Source organism: Falco rusticolus, chromosome 3, assembly GCF_015220075.1.
Source record: "Falco rusticolus isolate bFalRus1 chromosome 3, bFalRus1.pri, whole genome shotgun sequence".
Classification (NCBI taxonomy): domain Eukaryota; kingdom Metazoa; phylum Chordata; class Aves; order Falconiformes; family Falconidae; genus Falco; species Falco rusticolus.
Window position 1 is genome coordinate 82,247,055 of NC_051189.1, and position 19,633 is coordinate 82,266,687.

The window sequence follows — 19,633 nt, forward strand, 5'->3', positions numbered from 1 at the left end:
TTGGGTAAAACAGAGACCACCACAGTACAACTGCAATTCACTGGTACATACTCCAGTGAAGTCAGAATCATTTCATATGCATCAGAAGCAGTTGAGGACTAAGGGCTTGATTTGTTTACTCTGTTCTTTAAAAAAGGATCCAATCAAGTGGAAAACAATGAAAAAAAGCCCAAGAAAATTGGAATTTTCATCATTTTTGCAATAAGAAAGTTTGAGGCATGAGAGATAAAAAAAGCAAAATGCTTGACATTCAAGCAAACATTTTTTTTTCACCTGTCTTTCTCGGACTGATTTAGTCCTACATAAAACAGGGCAGACAAGTGGGTGAGTAGTTGAAAATCAGCAAGGACCACTACTTCTATTCAGAATATGAATCTATTCCTACTTTCAAACTTTTCAAATACACACAAATAATGGCATTCAAAATCCTTAAATATTTGCATCATTAGTAGTTATTTGTGCGTTCATATCACTAGCTGGATACACAACTGTGCAGCTTGTATGAATATAATATTCTGGGAACACAGATTATTTATTTATTTTTATTTTAATTTTCACACAGAATACCTAAAATTGCTATAATTATTTCAATGGTTATTTCAAAAAAGTGCAGTTGTACAAGAGCCCCATCGTCTAGAGTTTCTCTCCCAATTCTCAGTATATTGAAGCTTTTTTTTTTTTTTAATGTAGTCACAAAGCAGTGGTCCAGGATATGTGTGAAAGGTGAAGAGGTCTATGTACATATGGCATAACAGGCTGTAGAACTGTCTAGTTGAAGACTATAGATGTGAAAAAGTTAATGAAAAGACCAAAGGTGAACAAGTGGTCATGATCATTTAGAGTACAAAGTCAACACCAACCCCCCTGAGAGTGCCATGACAGTGTACATTTTGATACTGGTGTCACCAGTTGCAGCTCAGGTTGCCAACAGCCATTCTAAGCTCCTTTCTTCACTCAGGGGCATATTTTTCCTTTTGCAAATATCTGGGTTGAAATAATCCATGTCTGGTGCCTGTTTCAGAATGATTTGTTCCTAATTTAAATATTAAAGTTTTAGCACAAGTAGGTCATCCATTCCTAAGGAAAGGGCCTAGGAGAAAAATGTTATTTTGTGTCAAAACGTGTTCAGCCATTGCAGAGAACCATTAAACACACTGTGCAGAAGCTGTAGCATCAAATACTTTGGAAAAACAGATGGAATCGTGCAGTAGAATCACTTGGGTGTCAGAAAACTAACTCCTTAATTTTTAATGACAGCCTATACACATCTGGGCAATTTCCAGCCCGTAATGCCAGTTTGTATATGTTCTGCAGAACCTGTAGCTAAATTCACTGTTGATTCCATCTGCACTGCATAGGTTCTCAAATCAGGGTCTGAAACCTGTGTAGGTAAGTGGATGGGGCTGCATGTTAGATAACTATGATCAGAGCTGCCATCAGCTACTAGTGCAGATACTTTGCATAGAACCTAGCAGGACTCCATAGGAGGAAAGAAAAAACACACACACACACACGAATATACATGTTATAGGTCTGTGTAGCCTTAATACAGACTTAGTTGTCTATTTATATTTACATATATAAGTCTGAACAGGCAAGGCCAAAATACGCATTTCTTAACTTTTTTGTACTCGATTTTGCAACCTTAACTTCTCAGTCATTCATTTTGTAAGAAACAATCAATTGCAAAGTTCTAAAAAATTGAGAAATTAGATAGGATATGAAGATAAGGAAATCCAGATTAAGTCTTGAAGAATTTCACTTACTGGAGAAAAAGAAAGATAAATAAAATTATGTTTAACAGCCAATGTATCTAAAATCACCATAAATTCCCTCAGACATTTCCCACATGGACACAGAACATGCACATTGTACTCACAGAAAAAATACACACATACACACACATGCATTCCCAGCCAGCAACAGCTCTCGGTTCTGAAAGATGCAGAGGCTGCTTTTCCTTGTATTAAACACTGTAACTAGGACATAAATGGATGTAAAGCCATTTTCTAGAGTAGCAGAAATTCAGAAAAAATCATAATACTAATGAATAACTGATAAAACCACAGAACAAATACCCTGTGGAAAGAAATCAGGGCTTTAAAGACAGAAAAGAGTACCCAGGCAGGGCGTGCAAACAAGCCAGTGGGCAGGGGTTGCAAGACGGCCTGAAAGGACAAGTCAGAACATGGGTTTAGTCCTTTGGCTGAGGACTAAATGTGGTTTGACGTGATTGCACAAGCCATGGGATGTGCTGCCTCACACATACAGCGAAATTTACTCTTTAAGATGACACCCATGGCTCCCTGGGCTCTCTCTGCCTCTGCTTGTACCCAGAGGTTTCTGCCTCTGAGGTACAATCTTGCAGAATCACACCCAAGTCTACTCCTAAACAGCCAAAGTATAACTCAGGCTATTAGTGTATTAACATTCAAATTTGTATTACTATGTGTGAATACGCAGAGCTGAAAACGCCACTGGCTCAGCAGGAGATCTGCACGCAGGTAAAGTCAGACCCACTGTGGAAACAGCAGTCTCTGAAAGAGACACAAGGCAAGGAGATGAGAACAGGATTACTTCAGCTCCATATTTTGACAGGACAGATGAGACCTTTGGTCTCTTGTAAAACAAGCAAAGCAGTAGCTCCCCACAGCATGGCTGGGCCAGGGACATTTCAGTACACAGGGGTATTGTGGCGCCAGAAAACTGCAGGGAAGACACAATTCAAAGACACAATCCTCTTCCACTTGTCCTGCTGTCTCAGCAAGGTACAATAAAGCTTCAAGGTACAGCAGCAGGTGACTGAGACAATTTCCAGGTTTGGAGCAAGGGGGTAGGGGCCAGGCAGGGCAAGGCAAGCCCAGTCTAGAGAACCAGAAAATGAGAACTTGCTAAAAAATCTCTCTGAAATCAAATTCCCCTCTGTCCCTCTAAAAAATAAATTATTTAATTCTGTCTTTTTTGCATTCAGCAGTGTTCTTGCTTGAGGGAATAAGGTCAGGAAGAGCATACGGCAGCTAGAGCTGGGTTTTTTTCAGCAAGCACTCTGAAAGTATCTTTTGTGTGTCACAGTGGCATCACGTGTCACTCAGGAATAAGCCTTTATGGCATAAAGGTAAAATTTTGTGACACTTCTGTAATGGAAAACAAACAAAACCCCATCATCAACAACAACAACCAAAAAAAACCCCAAAAAAGACAATCTATCAAAATCCATGTAAATGTAACAGTAAAAGCTTATTGGTGAAATTCTGCTTGGAGTTACACTACAGCAAATTTATGTAACTAAATCAACATAATAATTAGATTGAGTTCCATCTAAACAGAAAAAACTAGCTGAAAAGCCTTAGGTGCAACAAGACCTTTCAGTTCTGTTACAAGTTATCTCCTTAGAGTCAAAAATGCTTAACAAGCTGTTAAAGGTCAAGAATTTTTTTATTTTTTTCAAATTAAAAACTCATGGTAAAGTAGTAAGCAGTAACAATTTCACTTTATTGATGGTTTTCACATAGATGCAACATGCCAAGCTTTACAAAACAACACATAGATTTTGTACACTACAACAGTGCCATAAATAAATGTGCAAGTTAATTAAGCTGGCCTGCTGACACATAACTTAATCGGACTGCCTGCTGATCACAGGTGACAGCCATCAACATCTCTCCCCTTTCCAATTCTAACCCTCCCCTTCCTGGCATTCCCCACCCAGCCCTCAGTTCATGTGTAGCACAGTAAAATTCCTAGCCCTTTACTGACCTCTCTTCTTATGCCTGATACTGAACACACTTATTCAGACACACCTTCAACCTGAATTTTTTTTTCCCCCCATTAAAACTAAGTATGCATGTTTATCATTCTGCAGAATTGGTCTTAGACTTAAAGCTGCCCATGGAAAACTGTATCATAGTATACACGCAGTCATGACAACAGCTGGTCTCCAACACACACTGGGTCCTTTCAGTACATTGAAGACATACTTCCCCTTACCAAAAAAATATTTTTATTATTGTTATTACAGGACTTAAAACTGCAGGTCTTATAACTCAAAAACATTCCAGAAAGACAACACACATTTTCCATTTTCCCATGGAACTAAAAGCTGGATATTGAAAGAGCTGGATTCTGAGAAAACTATAGCTCTCTTTCACATGTTGTGAATACTGCGAATCACATGCTGTGGGTTTTCTGGTGGGCTTCAGGTTTTGGGTTTTGGGTGGGTTTTTTTTGGGGGGAGGGGTGTTTTGGTGGGGGTTTTTTAATAGCTTAGTTTTAATAGGAAACAAAGTTTGCCATGGCTCATAAACCTATGGGAGGGGAAACGCACCAAAGCCCTCTCAGCTCCTAGGAAAGGTCAAGGGAGTCTCCTAAACAGCTTTAAAGATAAAGGTAGTTAACAATCAAAGCTGGGCAGGAGGACGTTAGATACTCATGCAAATAATGGAAGTCCAGAAATCTGTCTCATTATTACTTTACATTTTGTGTCTGCCCAACGGGCCGTAGCTTGTTTGGTTCACATTGCCCAAGGATTTGCCAAGGGCTCAGCACCACAGTTCCTCCTAAAAGAAACAGTGAAGTTCCCTCTAACCTAAGTTTGATTATTCAGCCCTTCAAAGTAGAGCTACAGTAAACAGTAAAATAAATTTTGAAATTACTAATAAGGAAGAGTGGTATGTTTAGAACCAAATTCAGAAGTGATAAATAAATAATGGTAAATAAAAAAGTTAAAAGACAATAAAAACCTCCCAATTTCATTTAAAAAATAACACAGGTATTAAAAATTTCAGTAGTGTTTATGGTATGTGTATGTGACACCTCATGCCATGGTGTCCCTTTTGAAAACAGTGAGCACTAATGTAAACATACATGCAGTACCACCTTCTTGAAGAAACTCTGTTACCAAAATAATAATAATAATAATAATAATAATAATAATAATAATAATAATAATAATAATAATAATAATAATACCACCACAGTTGAAAACTAGCAGATTTATAATATTAACAGAAGTCTCTGAGTGGCATCAATACAACAAATTCACTAATCTTATAATAAGAAAATTAGAATATACTACTGCAACTACAGTTATTTTATAATTAAATGTATCTAATGTAAGGATGATACAATAAACCCCATCTTCCTGAAGCTGTATAATGATTTTAGCCTAACTTAAATCTTCTCTTCCTGTGATACTCAAGTTACATTACTATCTTCTTCAAAGGCAGTGAGACGTGACAGAAGTCTCCACAGTGGTGTGCCACGCTGACTGTTACATCACCCCTGCTGCCCTGGTGCCAGCCCCATTAACCCCAGGGGAATCTGTTAACCGAGGTGCCATGACTGGCAAGAGGCAATCCACCTGTTCGCTCATTCAGCACTCTCTGTTTCGGGATTTATTTCCAGCATTCACTTTTTAAGGACACAGCTAGGTGCACTTGTAACACTCTGCTGTGACAATTCAGGACTCCATTGTCCCTAACTATTTTAAAACTAGGACTGGGAAAACCAAGAATTTCTTCAGTAGTTTCTGTGCACCGTTAGTACTGATTCAGTGTGACTGTTAAGTCCTGATTTTAAAATTCTCACTGTAACAGAAATATATCCATGAACAATAAATTCACTCAGAACAACTTCAGACAAATAAGCATTGCTCTGTATGGAAAAAAAGAGAAGAAAATTGGCATGCCAGAGCCTGCTGCATCTTTTATGATTCACTTTTGCTTACACATTTTTGCTTAAGTTTCCAACCACCGATCTTTTCTAGCTCTTCCACTGTATTCTCTCCTTACAGATATGCATTAAGTGTACCTTTGCTGGAAGTCATCGACTCACTGGAGATGAAAGGAAAAAAGGTGCCACAGTTGATGTGAATAAAAGAAATACGTGCAAATACTATTCCAACAGTTCAAAAAAAAAAAAAAAAAAAGAGGACTCTATCATGACAGTTCAGCCAAAAACCAGCTGTACTCCTGAAACCAATCACAATTCACCCCTGCTTATCCAAAAGAAGCTAAGGTTTAGTTTATCAACAACATAACTTATTTTTCTAGGACTTAGTGAAGGCATGTCTTGCTCAGCATTCATGTACAACCATGTTTTGAATAATGTTCATCAATCAGGTTTAAAAAAAATAAGTAAATAACAGGAAGAAAGCAGCTATAGTTAGAAACATGTAAGCAATACTATAAAACATCATATACAGGTGTCATTTTCCTCAGATGAGCATCTGAAAACACAGCTGCAAACAGATTTCTAGCTCAGGCATCAGGGCTTGTCCAGTTGTCATTGTAGTGGAGAGAAACCTACGCTACACCTGAACAAGCTACCTCATGTACTCCGCAGATTGCAGTACTGTGAAGCTCCACCACAGCCATGGTGGTACTACTTCTGGTACATAGTGTTTAAACCCATACAAATGCAAGTTATTTTTTACATATTTGCAAAGTCATTCTTTACATATTTGTACTTTGGACCAAATTCTTCCTCTACCCTAGTCTAGCACTGCTGCAAAACAGACCAGAATGGGCTTCCCAATGGGTATGTTCCTGTTGGATGCCTTAACCATGAAGTAAAAGTGCTATTTCTTTTGAGAAAGACAAGCAAAGACAAGACAAGCAAATCATAAGCCAAAACACTCTAATATAGTAAGCACAGCAAATATTTTCCCATTTCTCGTAGAGAAAAGACTCATTCTAGGAGTTAGCAGTACCCCAGCTAAAACAGTATCTTAATTATACTCCTCTCAGAATCTGAGCATGAACACCTTCCCTGCTACTTGCTATTCTTCCATAAGGCCCACAGCAGAAGCTGAACACTTTAAAGACAGCAGTTCAGTGCAAAGTAGAGAAGGCCTGTCTGTTACAGGCTGCTTTTCCAAAACCTGTAATTCCAGACATGTTTTCTATATGCTATGGTATGTTGGAAGATCTGCTTCCAGGACCATATATACCTCCTTAACTTTATCATCCTGCCTGCTTAGGCAGGTTGTCTTGCAGAACTGTATCACTAAGGTGACTATGTCTTGCCTGTGCTGCAGAGCTTTCTTCCACGGGAGGTTTGGGGAAAAGTCCACAGGGAAATGCCTCAGAGTGCCTGTTGCCTAGGCTGTGCATGCAGACTCCCTGTAGGATGAAAAGCCAGGAGCACTCAATGTAATTACAGCTTTAGGTCAACACTCTGGGCATTCATTAACCCTTTCTACTTGTCTCCTAATGCTGTCCTTCTTTAGCATGTGTTTCAGAGGCAGAGAAAATAATTATTAATGATACCTACAATAGTAGAGCTTAAAGGTAATACTGCCATTGCATCTCAGTTCCAGAGCTGAAGTTATGTACAAGAAGCAAGAACACGTCCAAGTAATCTGACCCTTAGAAGCCAAGCACATATATACTTCACCAGGATGAATTAAGAGACCAGGAAGTGCCTTTTCTGCAATTTTTAGTATACCAGAAGGACAAACTACTACATAAACAACCTTAGTCAAATGGACAAACAAGAAAAAAGCAACTCTCTAACATTAAAACTTTACAGAAAGAGACAAATCTGTTCTAAAAAAGACCCAACAAAAGAAAAAACACAATCAAAAAGCCACGTCAATCCCAGCCCAATGTCCCAGTGAAATTCCTCGTCCACCTGTTACTGAGATTAGAATGTAGTTGGCATGTCCACTTTTTCAAATATATGGTACAAACATCCAGATGTCAGGGATAAGGAGGGTCATGGATGTAACAGATCTAACAGTCTTTGCTACCAGAAGGCTCTAATAATCCAAATGGAGTACACCAGAAGCAGACTGAACACAACATATGCAGAAAAAAGTAATAGTTCAACAACAAAAAGATGGCATCAGATGACACCATTTCATGCTTCTCTGTAAAATGAAAGGATTAGGACAGATAGGTCTGTTACATTACACAGTATTGCATTTTAGTGAAAAAGACACTGCAGGTAGCCCTCACCATACAGAACATATTTATTCCGTGGCTGCACACACTGATAATTTTAGTAATCCAGAATTAAAACCATGTGGACATCATAACTTGGAGACAAAAGAATATCTATTTATAGTAGCTAATCCCTAACTTTTAATAAAATTGAAAATTAAAAAATATTTCTCATAAAAATCAAGATTTTTTTTCATCCAGATAATACATTGAAAAATATAGGCATTGTGGTAATTAGACAAAGAACTGTACAGTTTCTAAAATCAGGATTCAGAAAGATAAAATAAAAAATCATTTCTTCCCACCAAGGAAAAAAATAAAAACAGTTGTTTAGGCAGGGTTAGCTAATACAATGTAATCCTCTATAAAAGAGTTACAAAACTTTGCCCAGCATGATTAAATCAGCAACCACAAAGTAAAAGATTCCCCTTTTAAGTCTTGCCGCACTACATTTGGTTCCCCTTTGGAAACATAAAAACGTGTCAGCAGCTCAGAGCTCATCTTTGCTTATAGGGAGGGTGGGGGCAGGAAACACCAAACACAACAAAAAGACAAAACCAATCTCAAAACTACAACTCCCTTTCAAGATCTAATATTCTGGAGGTCTCTTTAGATCACAGCCAAGGCAGTTGCCTGCCTTCTACTATCCAACACAACAAAGTTCTGAAGCTTGCCTTTCCTTACAAAGAGAACTGCAGATGCCAAGGAACAAATACGTAGCCCTAGCCTTATCTAGAAGCTCTGCTAGCTCCCTGAGTTCCCCTGCACTTTAAATCATCCCTAATAAAACAGATCCCAAGACCATAAACCTCTTGACATTTTCCAGAAGGTTCACCACTTGCTTACTGGGCCTTCATTTTTAAACAACTTCTACAGCTTCAGAACAATTTTGGAGGTAATGAGGCAGGGCTAAAAGTAGTTTATTTATTATTAATGGGAATAACAAAAAAAGAAACCATACTTACCCTAACCCTAACCTAAAAGTATGTGTTTCTTGATCTTAAATGAGTTCTTTCTTAGGCCGACTGTAAATTTACATCTCTCTACCTGACTCCTCACACCTTTCATTGATTCTCTCATGAGGCACAAAGTCACCGCCTCTGCCATGTGTCTCCCGCCCTCCAGGCACGGCAGGCGCAGTCACAGCAATCGCCCTGCCCTGGTTCCCTGACCTGCTTTTACAATCCGCTCTAACCTCCAGTCTTAGGGTCTAAAATCCAGCCTGCATTCCTGTTTTCATTGTCCTGCCAGAGCTTCCCCAGCTAGAAGTATGTATTTCTGCATTCTTATGTGTGTGCATATGTCTATTACTGGGATAATTAAAGGGAATTTGGGTTCTGACTGTCTGTGCCCTCAGGGAAGAGACAGTAACATCTGCTGCAATGACTACTTATTTCTTATTTTTCTGAACAAGACTTTTGAATTGTTTATGCTTCATTGTTCAAACACACACATTGCATACAAATACAAGAAGGCGTAAGGGAAAAAAGACTGAACCCCCGCCTAGATGAAAGCAGTTTCAGCACTACGAGCACAGTTTTTATACACTCAGAACCACTTGCAAGTTCTACAGAAATTATGCAGTGACAAGGTATCAGCCACGATATACAATTACAGCCCCTTTGAATTTTCTTTCTCTCATACACAGAAACAGCATGAAAGTAGAGCCCTGGACCATTCGGGGGGCCGGGGGGTGGGGGGTGGGGAAGGAGAAAAAAAAATAAAACCTACTTCACAAAGTTACACTAGCCAGCTGGAAGAGATCTCATTAACCATATTCTTCACACTTGTCAGGAAACAAAACCTTGACTCAAACACAGTGGTACCTGATGTTACAATAATTTTAAATTATACAGTATCAGTCATTTGAGGATAGCATTGTATCAAAAAAAAAAAAAAAAACCACCTAAGTATGCTTAACAACAGTTATGTTGTCAAAAGCTGTGCTTAAAAATTTTCAGTTGCCTGATCTTCCACACCATATTTTGAACCACAGACATAAAATGACTGTCAAGCCAAGAGTTGAAACAAGACTTCCAAACCCTGGTCTGCTTTAAAGCAAAAGGCCTGCAAATCTTCACTAATTGTTCAAATGAGGAACCATGAAAATTTCATGTCAGCAGACTACCACGAAGAAACAAATAAGAATTAAGGAAAAAAGGAGAGAAGTAGAGCTAAAACTGAAGCATCTGAGTTCTGGAGGCTCAGTTCTGGGGTTTTGTAATGGAATATTCCTAAGGATCAGCCTGAATCACATCATCTTGACATAAACTAAACCCCACTGCTGTAGAAACACAGTAGGGATTACCACCTGCCCTCTTGCTGTTTAGATTCTCTGCTATCTGAGCTGTGGGAGACTGCTGTCCTCCTAGTAATCGTTAAACTTTGTTTTCTTGGAGCTGTCAGAAGCAGATTTAGCAACCCTGCTCCTGTTGAATTGTGTATACACCTCCCTGTACAACACCTAAGAGCTCAGGGACAGCAGATGTTTAGAGGAGAAAACAAACGTTACAAAGGATTTCCAGAGGGGAGCACCTGGAGAACGACAAGACAGATTTCAGGTGTCATGCTTGTAAGGGCAACCAAGGAGTCACCTCCGCTGCATTTCACAGCTAGGATGAGTCTTCTGTATATCAGTAAATGGCTTACCATGCATTAGATTAAGGAGCTTAGACAGAAAGCAAGGAGAACTGAGGAACCACTGTATTTATTCCAATTTATTCTAGCAGGCTACATGGGATGGAATGGTTTACAGGTTGTATCACTTCAACTCAAGATTCTTACATATAAACATACACACATATCCAGGCAAAGGAGGAGGCATCCAGGCCAGAAACAATAAAACATAGAAACTGCAGAGTTAAAAACGAAACAACAACAAAACCAAAACCACACAAATCAAATCCATTGGTTTTAAGATTAAAGGCGACCAGAAGCCTGTCATCAGATTAGAAACAAATTAAAGTAGAATCATAGAATAGTTTGGGTTGGAAGGGACATTTAAAGGTCATCTAGTCCAACCCTCTAGAGACCGGATAATGTTCAGCTAAGGAGGCACAATAAAGTATACATACAACATTAAAACATAGTGCAGTGCTAATGAAAAGTGCTGAAGCAAAGACCCAGAGAGTTTAAAAAAAAATTCAGGGATTGTTCTGGACCTACAGTACCATAATGAGAAAACAGTAAGTTTCTTATTGTTCTCAGGAAAAAATGCTCACATGCTTTAAGAGAGAGGGAAGCCTGGAGGACAGCGTATGTATGGCAAGACTGTTATGTAAGATTTAGAGGCCATAGAGGGAAAGACCAGAAGAATGATGGGAACACACTGGGGAGAAGACAAAGCGGGAGAGAAAACCTCAGGAAACACACAAGAATTATTATCCTGCACCAGACTTATGTTCCTTCTGTTTTAATATCCTTCTTGTGTCAGTTGCTAGTTCAAGACAGGCCAGAAAAAAAAGGTATAAGGAGTCTGCTGTAGACAGCAGTGGTGTTATCAATCAAGTCTTAATATTAAGTCTCAATCCAAACTCTAGAAATATGGAATGGTCTACACTTGAAACATACAATTTAAGAGCAGAAAAGAGAGAGGAAAGAGTACAGAAAGCTAATCAACATGAGAGATCCAAAATCAAATTGGAAGAAGGGTGTGAAAATTCTGAGGAGAAAGAAAAAACATCAGTGAATGAAGGAGGATGAACCAAGACTTTCACTCATTTTACACTGCAAATCACCTTGTAGGTTAGCTGATCCACACTTCAGTGTAGGGACTCATTCAGCAGGATAGGCAGAGATGAGCACTCTAATAAGGACTTCTTCTGAGCTTTGAAAACTATGTCATGAAGCTCAGCTGTGTTTTGATGTGTGGAAACACTACTTGCTGCATGTGCCTTTCCCCACAATGGTGAAAGATTTATTTTGCCCTGGGGAAGCTCAGCCAGTCAAAAACTAGTAAACTTCACACCTCAACCAGCACAGAGCCCACATGCTCTTCCCAGTGAGCACAGCTCCCCCTTCCAGTTCCAGCTCTGGCCCTTGTGCTGCTGCTGCCTGTCTTCCCAAACGTGATGCAGAGGGACGGGCTGACTGCGTAACACACTTGACATCCTTAGTCATGCCCTCTCTTTAGAGGACTTAACCTTTCACATTTTAACAGTTACATGCTGGCTTTGGTGACAGGACACAGAATGAATTTTGAAGGAAATTGTGTTTGTATGGTTATGGGAAAACTGTATTTGATCTCAACATGGAGTTTTGTAAAGAAACCTGATATAAATATATATATGAAGAGAGAGAGAGAGAGAGAGAAAGCAACAGAAGCATAAAGCCAAATGCCTATAAACAGTTATAACGATGCCATGCTTTTTTTGTGGGAAATATCTATGTTTCAGTTAGCAAGACCCTGTTTCTAGAGCTGACCATTGTGCAATGATGTATTCTTATTTATGGTAGCATATGAACATAGTAAACTTCTTTATTTACATCATTTAGCATAATACAATCTCTTGATTCTATCAATTCTGCCCAAAACTAAGGCTCATAAAATGTTTTTCTTTACTGAAGATACTTCTTGCATAAAACACGATGACCAACAAAACAAGTCATACAATAACACAAAGGGCATACAGGGTAAAGCCTGACACTCATCTTGGGTAAGAGCTTGGAGCCAGGACTTCAAAGTGGAACATGCTCCCCACCCTTCCCACTCCCTCACTGCAAAAAACAAAAAGATGCCCCCAAGCCAAAGAAAGAACGTGACAAGCAAGAAAAATAAAAGGAAAAACCACAAACAGAGTAGCACTCCTCTTTGTAGAAATTGTTTTTGTTCTAAAGGGCACTGTCAAACTCCAGGTACTCATCATTATTAACAACTACTTTAGTCGATTTACTGTAGAGCAGTTGTAAAATGGTGAGCTCTTAATTCTCAGAAATGGTAGAGAAGAACCACATTTCTTTGTCCATAAAACCTTCAAAACAAAACCTGAAGTGAGCACTGTAAATGGAAAGACAAGCTTATGACAAGTCAAAGCATGGTCTCACCTGAATGTGACAAATTGCCTTGTAACAAGTATCTACCATGTTCAGCCACGCAAACAAAATCAGCTGCTATTCATCATCCTATAAGCTTATCAATAGCAAACAAGCAGCGCCACAGAAATGAGGCAGGAAAGAAAGCATGTGAAAAAAATCACTTTGAAGAAGCACTGACTGCACTTCTCTCCTTCCACCCATTCTGTCAAATAAACATGAGTATCTCTGGAAGTTTATTCAAGAAATCAAGGGGAAAAAGGAAAATCTAAAAATTTTCCTCCAAACCTTTAGGATTCCAGGAAATCACAGAGATCCAGGCAAGGCCCAAGGGTGAGTCAGATCTCTCAGCTGATGCAGTAGGCATCAGCCCATTCTTCTCAGCAGAAGGTGACATTTACTGACAGGCAGTGAGGGCAGAAGGTGCCATCAAGTGAGTGCATGTAAATGCTGCACAGAACCTCGAAGGGAAGACCACTGGAATGAGTCTTTCCAGAAGTTTTGTCACTATCAAGTATGAAAACAGAGCTACCCAGGATCAGTAATTGCAGTTGTCACCATCTTTCATTATCTAGCAGTCTAGGTTACTTCAGGGAAAGTAAGCAACAAGAACTGAATTAAGGATGTTTCTTGTGAAACACAGAGCCATGCTGCTGCTGCGAGAGGCCAGGCAGGTGGTGTGGCACCCTTGCCATGGATGGAGCCAGCAGGGCCACCCCACTCCACAGAGGACAGCTGCATTCTGCTGGGCCGTGATGACTGCAGCCATGAGCTCCATGAAGAGCTGGGCACAAATGGGTTACACCAAGGCAAGGTAAAAAGGGCCAACTCTCAGTTCTTTAGCCATGCAATGCTAACAAGCCATAAACACACTTTTCCTCTTCAGTCAACACTTGTTAGCTTTGGACATGTTACATTGCAGTCCTTTGAAAAGGAGAACAACCGAATTCACATGAATCAGCATATGGAGATTATGCATAGAGAACTTAAAGCTTCAGCAACACCTAAATTAAACGGTGCCAGATGATTTAGAAACAATGGATATGCTTCATTAATGCTCTTTCCAAGGGGTCGTTCAGCAGAATAGTCACACTGACAGCCATCAAAAGAAGGGACAGAGTATACCTTAAACATCTTAATAAAAAAATTAAAATACTGTTGGGGGTGGGGGAGAAACATAAAAGCAATATTGTGCTTCCTCTAATCTTTAAATACACCAAACCTTCTAGAAGATGATAAAATTTCAGCTGCTTAGGATCTCTATTACTTGATTGCCAATATGTTTGTTTAACATATTCCAGTTCAGATGTTTTACAAACTTTCAGTAAAAATGCCCATCTCCATTAAAAATACATCTCCTTTGAAGAAGAAGAAAACAAAAAAGAACAAAAAAACCCCAGATTTTAATTCCACCTGCCTGCTTTGTACAACTACTGGAATGTGGCAGAAGCCTCTCTCACTCTACTGCTTCGTTAACAACCAGGAAATTTCACATGCTCCAGACTTCCACATTAGAGCAATAGGGAAGAAATCAGCCATGGAAAATGAGTATGGAAAGGTCCATAGGACATGCCTGTGAAGCTTACTAGCCATTGCAGCCACTGCTGATTTTCAGTTACCAGAAAATTATTAAAATTATTAACATTCTATGATGGTCCAGCACTTGGTTGGAATGCCAAAAGAACTGTAAATTCATGCTTGCTTTAAAACATGATCAGTTCTGCCAAAACAATCAAACTAAAAAAAAAAAAAAAGGGGGTAGCCACCATGCAGGTCCTTTGCTTAGAAACTTCAGTCCCTCCCATACCCTGTTTTTCATGGGAATGCACTCCAAAGATACTGGGTGACTCAAGGAAACAGTAAGGGGATAGTATCCTTCAATCTCCAAAGTGAGAATTTTTCCCATTAACAGTAAGCAGTTGACAGTTGCCATTTCCCAGCAGGTGCTTAGTCTCCTATACAAAACTAAAGGCAAATCTGATTTGGTACAAAAAAACATGCAACCGGTGGAGGAATTCTTTTCCTCTTTACAAGGGGCTGGTTCTTGGCAGTGTAGTGCAAGCAATCTCAAAGTCCTATCGTCTACACAAACCAAAGTTGCAATTTCTAGCAATCAACTTTTCTTCACTGATGAATCATCTTTATTTAAAGAAAAACCCAAAAGAAGATAGGGGATGGAAAGCAGTACACCTCAATCCCATTGCTGAAGCTGGCAGGAGGTCTTTAAAGTGTATTTTTGAAATCCAGTGGGAAGAAAACGACAAAGCAATAAAGACTAAGCAACTTAGCAGACCACTAGTTTAAACAGTAGCTTGTAACAAAATTAGGGGAAAGAGAAGAGAGTCCAAACAAAAACAAGTTTACACACCACGTATCCTTCTTCATTCAGCCCACAGGTTATTTCCTCTTGGCAGATGTTACGTGCACGCACTCCACATACAAACCACATGATAAAAAGAGCAGAGCTACTTACTGAGTCTGTATTACTTAGACAAACATCAAGTGAGGGAATTCTGTGGTGGTTAGACAACAAGGTTAAGAAAACGTATTTCTTAGGATTCCCAAACCAAGGAATCAAAAAATAACTGTGCCTTTTTTCTTTTCTGGTTAACCTCAAGCAGAAATGAAGGGTTTATGTTCATTTCTTCTATGGATTGAGGCACGTTATTTTTGAGCGTGTTTATTCAACAGATAACTTCTTTACAGCACAGCATGTATTTAAAACATCACTAAATACAGCTTCTAAAATTATGTCAACTGGTACTTTTTTGTTGGGACAGCACAACCTTAAATTTTGATTACGGGAGCATAAAAAGAATAAGATTTGCCCCAGACCAGATGATCTCAGCTGTACCATCAACATCAATAAGGTAAACTGCAGGACAGTCAATACTTATAACTTCACACTTGAAATTGGAGTTGGGTCAATTTTTTTTCCAGCTTACTCACACACCACTAAGCAGTTAGCATGGCCCCCTCAGCTCTACCTCATGGATGGGGTCTGCCTGCAGATGAATGTGCAAGATTTGAGAGATGTGACAGTTTCAAAGTTCAGCAAATGTGGGGGGTGGAAACAAGGTGCCACTGTAACTACCTTCACACTTTTTATTTTTTTTCTTAAATCTAATAAAATATCAGCTCTGCAGAGAGCTACCACAGAGGTTCTGTAAAGCGGGTGGCTAACTGCTTTGAAACCTATGGAAATATTTTAAGAAAACATACTACTCAACTGGTTTGCTTTGGGTTTTGTGTAAGAATAGTTCAACTTTTATAAACAGTTATTATTTCTCATAGGCATCTTACTTTTCTAAACACACTTTGCCTATGATTCACTGTTCCTACCCAAAGGAAATTTGGTTTCCACAGACTTTTCTAATCATTTAGGTTAAACACAATGCTTTACTATATTAAAGGAGAGCATATTCAAAGAAGCTGACCATCAGTAAACCTTAATACTTTTTACAGAGCTAACATTTCATATCTACATGCACATGAAAGCATATCCAGATAAAATAAAATTTAATAAAAATGAAAACTGTAAGGCTGTGTCTTTAATGACCACCTTGTTTCAGCCCTTTTTCTTTCTTAACTTATTTCCAGCATAAATATACTTATTTACACATTGTAAACGTATGGAAACAAATACAAAGACCAATAATCTCACACTATGAATCTCTGTGTGTCCATTCTGTAACCTGCACCTTGTTTCCTTGCATGATTTATAACCTTTTGATTCTACCACCTCTACCAGACTTTACATGTGCAGACAGATTTGTTTAATTTTTTAACTTTTTTTTTTAAGCCTGAATTTCAACAGGCTAGCACATCTTTGCACATCTGGAGGCAGTCTCCTCCTTGAAGAGAAAGGAACTTAGAATGAGGGACTATACATCATCACAGCTAGTCCCACCACACAGAACACTGAACTGCATGCTACCCAGCTGATCCTGTCAATTGATCCCATACCAAGAGGTCTGCTTTTATATAAATCTGATCTCTGTGATAGTTTCTACCAACTTTAAATAATGAGAAAAGGACATTTCCAGCTTCCAAAGAAGACACAAAGTACCTTATGCCAGTCTAAGGAAGACGTATGACAATAGATTTAGAACTGAAACATTTTCAGATCTCTTTCTGGGAAAGAGAAATGTGCATTATGCATACCTATATTATTTATGCAGATAAACAATTTACAATGTGATTATTACTACTGTGTATAAGAGATCTAAAACAAAAGAGATTTTTAGATCCTTTTTTTTAGATCCATGTCAAAGATCCTTTGAAAGTGCATGTATCCTCCCTGCTTCTGCAACTTCTCTTTCCTCTTCCACTGGCAAACAAAGTACTTGAGTAAAAGTTCTCAACTAGCAGGTAAAATTCTTGTTGTTTGATATCAGGAGATATATCACGGTCTTTCAGATAAAACTATTTAGCTCAGAAAATCAGCTACAGAAATAGTATATGCCTCTCTACAAAAGGTAGCTTGACAGGATCATCACCTAAGTGAGCAGTTTTTGATGGGCAGCGGGAAAGTAAGCAAGCTCTTTCAGGAGATACACTCCCTTTCCATATTTCACCGTGACAACTCCTGGGGACTACTTTTACTTTTTATTAGTTTTTTTGCAGATGTTCATCCATACGCTACACCAAACTCTCACTCCATTTGTTTTATTTAATAGTTTATACTCAGTCTACCATGCCTCTCAATGGAAGACAAATCAAGTAAGTACATTGCTATTTTGGCATAGCAGAAACTACAAAAAAAGGCTTTAGTCAGTTATAAATAAAACAAAAGAGTTGATGTCTCTGTAAAGTTAGTTTACAGAGTTTACAAGCTTTAAAGTACCTACTACTCAATGCCATTCAGGCTTGGTTTATGTTCAGTGTCCCACACAGCCTTTAGCTCTCGTGGATCTATTATTATTATAAGATGACTTTACAGAATAGGGTATTAATGCAGCATTCAAACTAAAAGTTTCAAAGCTGTTAAGAATTCAGTTCACTCCAGGACTCAGTGTTTGTCCAGCAGCACTAATAATGTCAATAGATACAGAAGGCATTTTCCTATAAGCATTCGTGAAGTCAGTAAATGCCACAGGAAGAATACAGAAATTGCAAAGAGGGCTGGTTGAATCCTGCCAACTCCTATTGCAGGATTCATTGACAGAGTAGCTCTTCTCACAAGCATCTCCTTTTTTTTTTTTTTTTTTTTTTTTTTTTTTTTTTTTTTTTACACCTTGATACCCCAAGTAGCCTATTTCTAACATACAGGTTTCAAAGACAAACCTCTCAGTCATCTTTTCCTTTGACCTCATATCTTGTGTTTTCCCTTGTTCTACATAGAAGTCAACCACTGTGGGCCCACACCAGTTACGTTACCTGGCTATCACACACCATATACTGCATTGCAAATATGTTTCAAATGTTTCTATATGTACTTTATAAGATTTCCTGATGATTCCTGACAGATTATTGTGGTATCAACTACAGCTTACCAGAATATTTTTAAGTGAAGGAAAATTTTAAAAAATATGTCAGTTCATAAAAGTTAAGGTATGTCACAGATATGTACTGATCAATGGTATTTTTACCACAAAGGTCAAGAGGGAGCCCGGCATTGAAAATCTTACTAAATCTCATATTAACAATCTGACAATAAATGCTTTATTTCTCACATATATTTATAGCAAAAAGGAATCTGTTTTGTTCAGTAAACTCTAACTGTGACACTATCTTTGACTACATCAAAAGATGCAGATGAAACAAGATGACAGAGAAGGTCTCTGTCCCCAAAAAGCCTTGGCATAGTAACTTAGAACTGGAAGGACAGCAGTAGAAATTAAATATGACAGAACAATAACAGTCCGAAAGACAGGATCAAGCTAAATTCAAACTACTCCCCTAAAGGTTGGCTGAATCAGATTCATAAACCAACAGATTTTTAACTTTTAGCACGTGGGTCTGGTAATGAGTGTCAACGGTTTGCTTTTACCATTGCATATGTCAAAAAAAAAAAAAAGTACATGCAGTCATGCAGCGATCCCTTAGTTTGTGAAATTAAGCCGTCAAGTGGCAAGATTAACTGTGTTACTTTAATTTACAACATTGTATATATGCGTTATGATAAAAATAACATTTTTAACTAAATTATAAACGCAACATGAATGCTAAGAAAAAAAGACATTTCATCAGAATAAATCTTTTTTAGTCCATCAATAAATGATAAATAAAGGTCCCTCCTTCACAACAGACTGATCATTTGCTGTTCCTAGGTACAGAATGTAACCACTTTAGTTCACTCTCCAATGTATTGGAGAAAGGGACAGCTGGTACTATTACTCTTATTAAACCATTAAAATGCCAGAACAAAAATACTTTCTGTAGAAACCCACAACATTATTTTCTCTAACTTTATGAAAAGGATCAAAAAAATTCTTTATTCAATTAAATTCCAATAAATCCTAATTCATTGGAACAAAGAAAAATTGCACATGTGCTTTCCTAGAAACACAGGAAGAATGCAATATGCAACATAATACATCTTAATCTCTACATCTTCATAGCTACGAACTATTTGGAACTCATTCTAAGTTGCAACACTAATAGAAAAATCTCAATTCAAATAAATAAAAGAATTAGGTAAGTTATTTAATGCCTCA

The 19,633-nt window shown here is 38.3% G+C and overlaps 1 protein-coding gene across 4 annotated transcripts in view; it reads right to left on the bottom strand.

Annotated features, from left to right (window-relative positions):
* The window catches only part of SEMA5A (semaphorin 5A), a 354,071-nt gene that overhangs the window by 223,675 nt on the left and 110,763 nt on the right, over positions 1-19,633 (bottom strand). The gene's annotated exons all lie outside the window — the stretch shown is intronic.